This window comes from Pogona vitticeps, chromosome 12 (assembly GCF_051106095.1).
Source record: "Pogona vitticeps strain Pit_001003342236 chromosome 12, PviZW2.1, whole genome shotgun sequence".
Classification (NCBI taxonomy): Eukaryota; Metazoa; Chordata; class Lepidosauria; order Squamata; family Agamidae; genus Pogona; species Pogona vitticeps.
In genome coordinates, this window is record NC_135794.1 from 14,484,170 (window position 1) to 14,493,683 (window position 9,514).

Consider the following 9,514-nt stretch of genomic DNA (forward strand, 5'->3'; position numbering starts at 1 on the left):
TTGTCATTTTCCAACACGGCAGAAGGCGTAATTTAGTTCAATCAAATCAAAAAAAGCAGCTTTAATTTCAAGAGCAATAAAATCCACAAGCATCACTTTCGATCAAAGAGCTAAAAAAATAGTCCAAAGCACAAGTGGAATGTTTATTTTGTACAATGGCCCATAACTGTGCTTATGTGATTTAAAAGCTTTTTTTCCTTTCTTTTTTCTTTTTGAAACCATAGGGTAACATTACATGCATATAGAACTGAGAACATGTTATGGCTCATTACTCTCCAAAGAGACCAAAAACCATTTGCTACTTGATTCCTACCTAAAATGTTGCATTTTATATATAATTTTCACAGTTACTTTAAATGTAATTTTTTTGGTGTTAAAATTCCGCCCCTGCCCCATACTCACAGAGGTAAAGTTAATTTTAAATGCACAGTCATCTCCTAAGAAGGCCAACCCTTAAAACTTCTCAATATTTTTGCAAATATTTCCACTGAGTGAGTGAGGGTACGACTACATTGGGAAGCCGAATTGAAGCAAATTGGCTTCTCTAACAGTCTCTTTTGCTACTCCATTCAGTTTAAGCGACCACACGAAGACCCTGGGGTGGTTTCAATGCCAATGGCCACCCTTCTCCTTCAATCTGATGCAGTTTGATCTGTGCTCACAGCCCTCCTTCCTGTGATAACGCCCTCCTATGGATCCCTTGTTTCCATTTTATGGTCCACCATCAAACTTCTGTGGAAGAAATGTTAAAGATTTTTTTTAAAAAAAGTCCAGAATGGAAGGGGGGGAAAAGGATGGGGCGATTCATATTGACCTTTAAGTTGTAATCACTGAAAAATACTTTGAATTCACCTATGCCAATTCCAAAGCAAATTGCAAAGTATCTTCCAATGTAGTTGCTTATTGAGTCAAAAATATATTATTGGCAGTACTTTTGTTCCCAAGAGTTCTTTCATTAGAGTTGGAACATCATCCTTCTGTAGAGCAGATGGATGGATGAGGAGAAAGATGGATGGGAACACACACACACACATACACACAGAGAGAGAGAGAGAGAGAGAGAGAGAGAGAGAGAGAGAGAGAATACATGGAGAGTTGGTGTCTTGTTTTAAAACATGCACCTTGTTCTAGGCCAGAATTGAGTTTTGAGAAGATTTCCTTGTTCCTTGAAAACTTCCCAAACTTCAGCTCTGCTTTAGAACAAGGTGCCTCTTTCCATGATGTGTCTTGTCCTTCCAAGGAAAACACAGCCTTCATTACTGCTGCTGTGCCTCCAAACTTCACAGCAGATCCACCTCCAGGGAGAGGCCACTACAGCCTACTCATCTTTGCAGGTTGCCCAACCCTGATGTACAATGTAGCCCCTGCAAGACACCTGGAGCATAATTCTTTCTGCCAGGAGAGTCGGAGAAGAATGCTCTGTAAGATACCGACGCGTGAAACAAATGAACAGCGGATCTGAAAGATGAGAAGGACTGGGAAGTCCACAGGAAATGAGTAAAAAGCTCTGCCTATGGAGAACAATGCCGACGAGGCAACGCTGCCTTTCCTCTACCAGCAACTTTTAAGCAGACCGTGGCCAGGCAGTGGCTTATAGCAGCCTTGCCTCCCAGGATGGAACATCCTCAGGGAATAACCAGAAAGGTTTCTGTCTGGTTATGCTGAAAAGGCTTGCTTTGCGCTGAGAGTGATCCCCCTTAAAATGACCCTTATGTTTGTGCAGGAATTGCTCCAGCCCAGCTCCAAAACAAAACAAAACAAGCAGTAGTCCTCTTCATGAACCAAAAAGGTCCCGGCTTGAGCATGGAGCAGGTTTGGACTGGTCCACAATCTTTGGTGTATTGTGTGATAACTGGACTGTGCCATGCACAGTCAAAAGCACAAGCTATTTCCCGATCTGATTGCACCCTTATTGTGACCCGTCTTCTCCTACTTTTATTTTGTTTAAAGATTTAAACTGGAATGGTATAATTAGTTGTGTTGTTCCTATTGATCCTTTCATTTCCCACTTACAATGAACTCATAATTATCTGAATTAATCAATGAAAAGCCACACAACGTAACACCTTGAAACAATGGTGTTACAAAGACATTTCATCTGAGCAACAAATCTTGGTTTGACACCAACCATGCATTCCATGTATATCCAGTGTGGTGTGGTGGCTAGAGTGACAAATCCCAGCTCAGTCACGGATGTTCATGGTAAGTGGATGGAGTGAAACTGATAAAATCATTCCTTAAATATATCACTTACCTTGGATTTTCTGTAAGTCAGTTCTAACTTGATGGCACATATACACTCCACAGTGAGACCCTTGTAAATCCCAAATCTTAGGTTATTGCTACCAATTTGCCATGCTCGTGTCAAATTTGAGTTCTATTGAGATAATATACAACAGACATTCTGTTGCAAGTGCCCTAGTTCGCTGTGGTTCTATTTATGAGTTTGGCCAGGACATAAGATGGCAGGGTTGTCATGAAGACTGCTTAGAGAAGGTAAGGGAAACCCCAAAGAGATGTACAGTGGTGCCTCGCAAGATGAATGTAATTCATTCAGCGAGAAGTGCTGTCTTGCGAAAAAATTGTCTTGCGAAAAGCGGCTTCCCATAGGAATGCATTGCAATGCATTCCTATGGGAACCTCGCAAGACGAATGAATTTTTTTCATCTTGTGAGGCATCGGTCTCAGAAAAAAAATGTCTTGCGAAGCACAGCCATAGAAGAAGCCATCTTGCGAGGCACCATAGCGATCGAAAAAACCATTCATCTTGCAGTTTTTTCGTCCCACCAGGTGTTTGTCTTGTGAGGCACCACTGTATCTTGTTTGTCCCAAGAAGTCAAGCTGAAGTTGGAGGGGCCTTCTCCTCTGGCTGGTTCAGATCAATGGCAACCCGCTCCCTCCCATTGACTGCCACGTGGGCTGCTTCAAGCTAGCCTTCTGTTTGCTTCAAAACACTGCCAGGAATTAGGGCAGCTTCTTCACAGCCACCTCCCCCCCCCGCTTTTCCTCTCCATCCTGTCCCAATTGTTTTTGAATCTGCTCGTTTCCTTGTTGCTTTTGAAGATGGCTTTATAGAGAAACGGAAGCTTCAATAGCAGCAGATGGCAGATAAGTAGGAATGGTAAATAGTTTTAATTACTGCATAATGTAAGTGAGACAATAAAGGGGAAGAGAGTCGGAGCAAGCTGCTGCCATGGCGAGCGTTAGAAATGTTGCGGGACCCAATTTGTCTGGGAGGCAGCATGTGTTGCTCTGAGTCTTTGGAGGGCTTTAAAAAGAGAATGCCGAAAAAATATTAATTGCATGGTTCATCTGCCCATCCGTCTTCTCACCGAAGTCGCATGCTTCCTTTAATTTCAGGGGAATGGTTTTCAAATGGGAATCATGCAAATGAGTATCTTAGCTATTCATTTGTTTTACTGCAAGCGTTTTGTGAGCAAATGGCCTACAGCCTGCAATGAATTAAAAGACACCGGCACTGGAGACCGATTTTTAATACAAAGTCCTGACACGAAGACGACCCCGACCGACAGCACCGAAAATGTTGGCATAGCAACTTTGGGCATTTTCATGCAAATTGGCTCCTATATAGATGATACGAGTGCAATGATTTCCTTCAACTAATCATCATAAAATTAGTTTCACTATATTTAAATGCCTCTACTTAATGCATTATATCCATATGCATGAAATTGCCTCAGCTAATGCAGTACATAAAATGCCAAAGATACAATGAATAGCCAAATTGCAAACAGTTATGCTGTCTCCCATTAAAAATCTCCTTTTTGTCTATGAGGGGGGAGGGCTGGGGAGGGGGGGAAGTGTTGTTATTGAATGCGTGGTTCCCCAAAGGCATCTATCACCAATTGCTAACAACACACACAAACAAACACAGACTTCCTTTAAGTAACGTTAAGGTTTTAACAAAATCCAGTCCAGTGCAAGACATTGAAGAATTATTCTGTTTCAGTCTTGGATGTTGGCAAGGCCAGAAGTAAGGAGTCTTGGGAGAGATTATTGGCATGGAGCCTGGCAGGCTGAACAAAATCCAGAGAACTTCAGACATTCCTCCCCTCCCCTGCCTCATTCAACAAAGAAATAAAAGATCTGGACTATTCATAAGGCCATTAACCTCACCAACACACCTGTTCCAATATGCTGTGTTAGATCTCTCTCTCTCTCTCTCTCTCTCTCTCTCTCTCTCTCTCTCTCTCTTGTAGACTTGGCAGCCCGGCCATGATTAACTATGGTCATTAACCTCCACTGTTAGATGCAGTGAGAATTTACACTGCAAGGAGTACAGATCATTATTGAGGAGGGAGAGAACATCAGACATGTCCATGAAGAGTAGATTTTTCAGTGGCTAAAAATAAGAGTTAAAGATGGGACCCATCCATACTTGTGTGAAATATACCCTAGATTGTCAGGTCCTAGTGACAAAGGGCATAAGAGGGAGGAAGAGCCATCCTGCATCCAACTGAAGTTCTAACTTGCCCAACACACTGATGCATGCAACTGTACTTCCTTTTTTGTGTTCCTCTGCAACAGATATGAAGAATCCTCTGATCAGTGAATGGCAGTCCGGGGCTACCTCCATGAGTCTGTTCTGCCACAAATATGGTGTGTGGCAGCAATGTGGAACACCAGATGCCACCTTTAAGATGGCTTCCACGAGGCCCACACAGCACAAGCAGGAAAAAGGACAAGGCAGCAAACAGTCTTGAGGAGCCGTTTGAGATGATGATGGTGCATCTTTCCATTGTGCAGACTCCATCACCCTCTTATGGCTCATCTTGTGGGAACCCCACACAAGATTACTGGGAGGTGATCAGGAGGCTTATTTTCAGGGATCATGATTTTTTTTTTGTTCAGTAAACTAGAAATTAAATGACCTTGGTATAGCTGATGAACTTAGAAGGATAAATTTCTCACCCTATAATTTGGGGGTAGGAGATACAGTACTCTGGTTAGAAGCTGCTAACGCAAATCTCCATTAAAAGTGAGCCCTATTATTTTGTTGCATTAAAAAAGGACAAGCAGCAAACATATTAAAAGGCACTTGATTAGTGGAAAATACCTGCCTAAGCATATTGGGTTTTGCCATCGGAAGAGAATGTGAGCCATTGTTTGAAAGTCTCGTGCACCTTAGGGCATAAAATGACTCCTAATGGAGTGCTATTAATCATTCCACGGAGATTAAGCATGGAATGCCATACGGAGCATGCCCATTGCTTATCGCTGCCAAGAAATTCAAGAAATGTGTAGAACCCACAAAAGTTCAAAGGTTGTCTGGGAGGACACCTTTTCAGCTTGTTTTGCAAATTGGTCCCCTGATACTCAGGAGGCAGGGCTGGCTCTTTCAGAAAGCAGAGTGCCCCTCATATCCCAACTCCTCATCTGAGCAGTTGGCCTCTTGATACTGCATTCCTATAAGACCGCCTCTCAGCTACTTCCCAATCTGCCTCAGTGCTTTTCTTGAGCCATCTGCTGGCAGTGGCCAGTCAGGCCCTGCACCCAGATTGCCAGCCTTGGCATATATCAGAAACAAGAGACAGAAAAGCTTGAAAACTGAAATATTTGTGGCAGGGATATAATGGTTACTTGCAAATTTTCTTTATAATCTTCTAAACTTCACCAGAGACTTTCCTCTGCATCAGTGAGACTTCCTGGCTTCCTGCATCAACAAGACCAGTGTTGTCCAGTAAATTGCCATTAAACTGCCACATTTTGCATAGCTTACTGCCCATTCTGGTGAATCCTGTGCAGGAAAGATGCCATTCCATGCAGGAAATGTAAGAATCCTACACAGCTTGTGTTTCTTCTGTCTTTTCCAGGTGAATACTATGCAGGAATAATCCCACCCTGCAGAGGAATTGTAATGCACATTGGCACAGCTTGATGTTTCTTCTAGAAAAAAGTGACAATGAAACTTCTGAGGAATCCTTCAAGATTTCCCACAAGACTTCTTGGCATGGGGGGGGGGGGTTTCCAAGAGAAATCTGACTGCAAGGAGAAATGGGTGATTTTTCTTTCTTTCTTGGTTTCTCTCCAAAGCTAGTTTTTGGTGCCAACTCTCTCTTTACTTCTGTATGGTAGTAGAGGAGGCCTCACCTGCATCTGGTCACTCTGAACCAAGGTAGGGAATTATGCAACCCATAGGGTAAACGTTTTCCCCAGGTCATGTAAGTGCACCTCCCAAGGGCGCTCTCAGTCCCCCGTGTCTGCCCCATTGTCTATTTATTTTTAAATTGAGAATCCTACTTCAGGAATATCCCGGGGACAAGAGCCTTCTACAAAAGGTGCATTCCCCATATCTTGTTTTGACAAAAACAACAAAAAAAGAGTATTTCCTCAAAACCAGAAGTGATTTTCTAGTTAACCCCCCCCCCCCATTTCATCAGAGGTGGCCCAGGATAGAACACGTCCTGATCCTCTGATATGGCCCATTTCTGCTATAAACTGCTGTTTCTTAAACTGGAAGGCTTTGAGACCTAGCTAGGCTTGGGTGTACCTAAGCTTCCCGTTCTATGTGTTAGCTGGGAATTTCCTTTCTGTACAGGAAGCTAGGCAGGGCTAGGCTTAGCTAGGCCTCAAAGGCTTCCACTTAGGCCTTTCCCCAAGTAAGTCACATTTAGATGTGTTTCTGTCAAGTGGAACCCAGAATGGAGAATAAAGGGACTTGTAGTACAAAAATCCTCTCCCTGATTTTGGTGTTGTTCTGACACTTCGTTAATTTATGATGATTTTTTGTTTTCTCCATTGGAAACCATTAGACAGACCATCCAATGGTTTTCAATGGAGAAAACAAAAAATTACCATAAATTAACGAAGTGTCAGAACAACACCAAAATCTGTTTGCTTAGGTTTCAGGAGGTGGGCTAACGATTGCAACCATTTAAAACAGCTTCCAAACATTGTAAGACACTTTTACAGGAGCGAAAAAGGACTTCGCAAAGCCATTGAAATGTATTGAGCCGGCTTCAATACATTCCAATGAAGGAAACATTGTTTCACACAGCAATGTTTCCTATGGGGATTTTCACTCAGCGATGGCAATCCGTTCCAATTGGAACGGATTAACCGGTTTTCAATGCATTCCTATGGGAAATGGTGTTTCACAGAACGATGTTTCACACAACGTTGATTTTTTTGGAGCCAATTAACATGGTTGTGTGAGGCACCACTGTACATAATCTTCATTGCCATCCGAAGGCCACCTCAGAACAATGGTTTGTGCAGAGAAGCCATGAGCACCCTTCCTTTACTGTGCCAGGTATCTCAGGTTCCTGGGAGACCCTCTTTCTGATGCAGTCATTTCTTGTGGCCTGCTGCCTAGCAAGCTTGCAGTTTGGAAACGTCTGGTATAAAGACAACAGGCGCCCACTGTGTTGCAATATTTTTCAGCTTTTGTAATTCTACTTGGCGGCTTGATTCAAGATATGCCAAAACACTGTAACTCATCTCTCAATTACTAATTGCAAAACTACTTAATTAAGGCAAACTCTTATTTGCCCCATGTTAGCTGTATTTTGTATTGCTCTAGCTGGAGCAATTTTCTTGAAATGAAAAATTTGCAAGTGACTGCAAAGTTGCACAGGTGCAACTGAAGAGACTCTGACTCAGCTCCAAGAATTGACAGTCAGTATCTACCAAAGAGATGGGTGTGTTTACTGTAAGAACTTCATCTACACCAATGCTTTTTTTGGATGCCTATAATCACAGCACAAATGAATGTATCCAGATGTTATTTAATAGTACCAGCTAACACATTTGGGCCATTTGCCTTTGGGGTGTTTATATGAGGCTGCTTCCTTTAAAACTGATCTTGTTGGTGTGTCTTTCACAGATGTTTAAGTAGGTAAAGCTTTCCCCATCTTTTCAGGTCTGGAAGAGTCTTGCTTTGAAGGACATAGAAACAAGGCCATTAAAGTGGAAGGCACGGGAAGAGGGAGCTCCAGTTTACATTGGGTTGTGCTTTCAAGATACCTGATTAGAGCACATACTGTGAACACTGACATCATAACTGAAGTATAGCTACCACTGGTTGTATCATATTAAAAGAGAGAGAGAAAGAGATTTGTGGTTATCTGTAATTTCCCAATGAATATTTTATGCACTTATATTGTACCCCTATTTTCAAGCTGTTTGTTACAGCTATGTTGATGCATAAATGTTCTGCTGCAGTATTAAGATGACTCTTAGAATAATTCCTGGGGATGAATTCCCGGGGAAAACACAGGGTGTTCTTGCCACAAGGGGTAGAATCTGTTGAGATTGTACATGACTGTCAGATTCAAGCTTACCAAGTCAGAGTGAGGTGGGAACAGGAGAACTGGTCCTATCAGAACCCTAAGGTCTGAAGGCTAATAGAAGAAGACTGGCAGAATCCAAAAGGCACATGAGACCTAATCAGGGGGTAAAATGTAGTCCAACTGCAGTGAAAAAGAAGATTTGGATGGAGGGCAAGACACAAGAAGGAAAAGCTACAGTCTCAAGACAGACCAGAAGATTTGGAAAGGGATCTTTCTGGCAAAGCAGAGCCATGTGACTCTACAAAAATCATGATGTTTGCATTTCCTGCCAGAGGTTTCTTATTGCTTCCCTTTTTTCGTGGGTTCTTGGGTGGGTAGGCCACCAGAGAGTGATGTCCTATTAGGGTGAAGAATTAGGAAAGAGATTGGAAGTATTATTTTGGAGAAATACAATTCCCAGAATGCTTCCTGGAGCATGTGGAGTCTAAGGAAGTAATTTTCCCATCTCTACTCCTTCTAAAGTTCATCACCTTAACTCAGAGTATGGAATAATTACTATTGTCTCTTCTGGTTTGAGAAGATTTCTGGGAGCTTTGTTCTAAAAACCTACTTTCTCTGTCTTTCAAATAATGATGTTGCAAATAATGAGGACTTACTGCTTCTTATGCAATTCTTTCCACCATCCTGTTTTCTTTTGCAGATAAATAAACTAGTATGGTATAAAATTGGAGGAGGAGAGACTGGTTTGAATCTCTACTCAGACGTGAACCCTCTTGTGTCTGTCTGCCCTAGTTCATATCAGAGCCACCACAATTAAAGAGCACAATATATTGTAAATCTTGGATAAGTATATCAGATAATTTCAGTCCAATAATGGACAAATTCAAAAGGATCTGGGACAGCTAAAATCAAGCCTTCCATGATACCTGTTGAGGGGCATAGACTGCCCTGAAACATGTACTCCATTCAAAACTCCCCAAGAACTGTGTCGGTTCAATTTTTTTAGGTTCATCTTGTTTCTACCAACTCCACTCCCTAGCCCATCGAGAGACTTCAAAGTAAACCAGGATTCTGTGTGATTGGGGTTATTTTTTCCCCTGGGGCTCAAATCATAACCTTCTTTGCCATTTGTTCAGGATTCAAAGATATTATCAGAACGCCTTTCCTTGATTTCAATCTGCAGGGGTGGGGTGGGGACAACGTAGAAGAAGATATGGAAGGCACCTCCTCGAACAACGTGCACACATTTGCGTGTTCCCTGG

The 9,514-nt window shown here is 42.3% G+C and overlaps 2 long non-coding RNA genes across 2 annotated transcripts; both read left to right on the forward strand.

Moving 5' to 3' along the window:
• The first annotated feature begins 2,973 nt into the window (after positions 1-2,973).
• Positions 2,974-5,331, forward strand: LOC144584555 (uncharacterized). The gene is made up of 2 exons (XR_013538881.1): positions 2,974-3,121; positions 4,549-5,331. It is a non-coding gene; the product is annotated as an uncharacterized LOC144584555 (long non-coding RNA).
• A 483-nt stretch (positions 5,332-5,814) lies between these two features.
• LOC140702452 (uncharacterized) lies at positions 5,815-9,231 on the forward strand. Its single transcript, XR_012081632.2, has 2 exons — positions 5,815-6,019; positions 7,883-9,231. It is a non-coding gene; the product is annotated as an uncharacterized LOC140702452 (long non-coding RNA).
• The last annotated feature ends 283 nt before the right edge of the window (positions 9,232-9,514 follow it).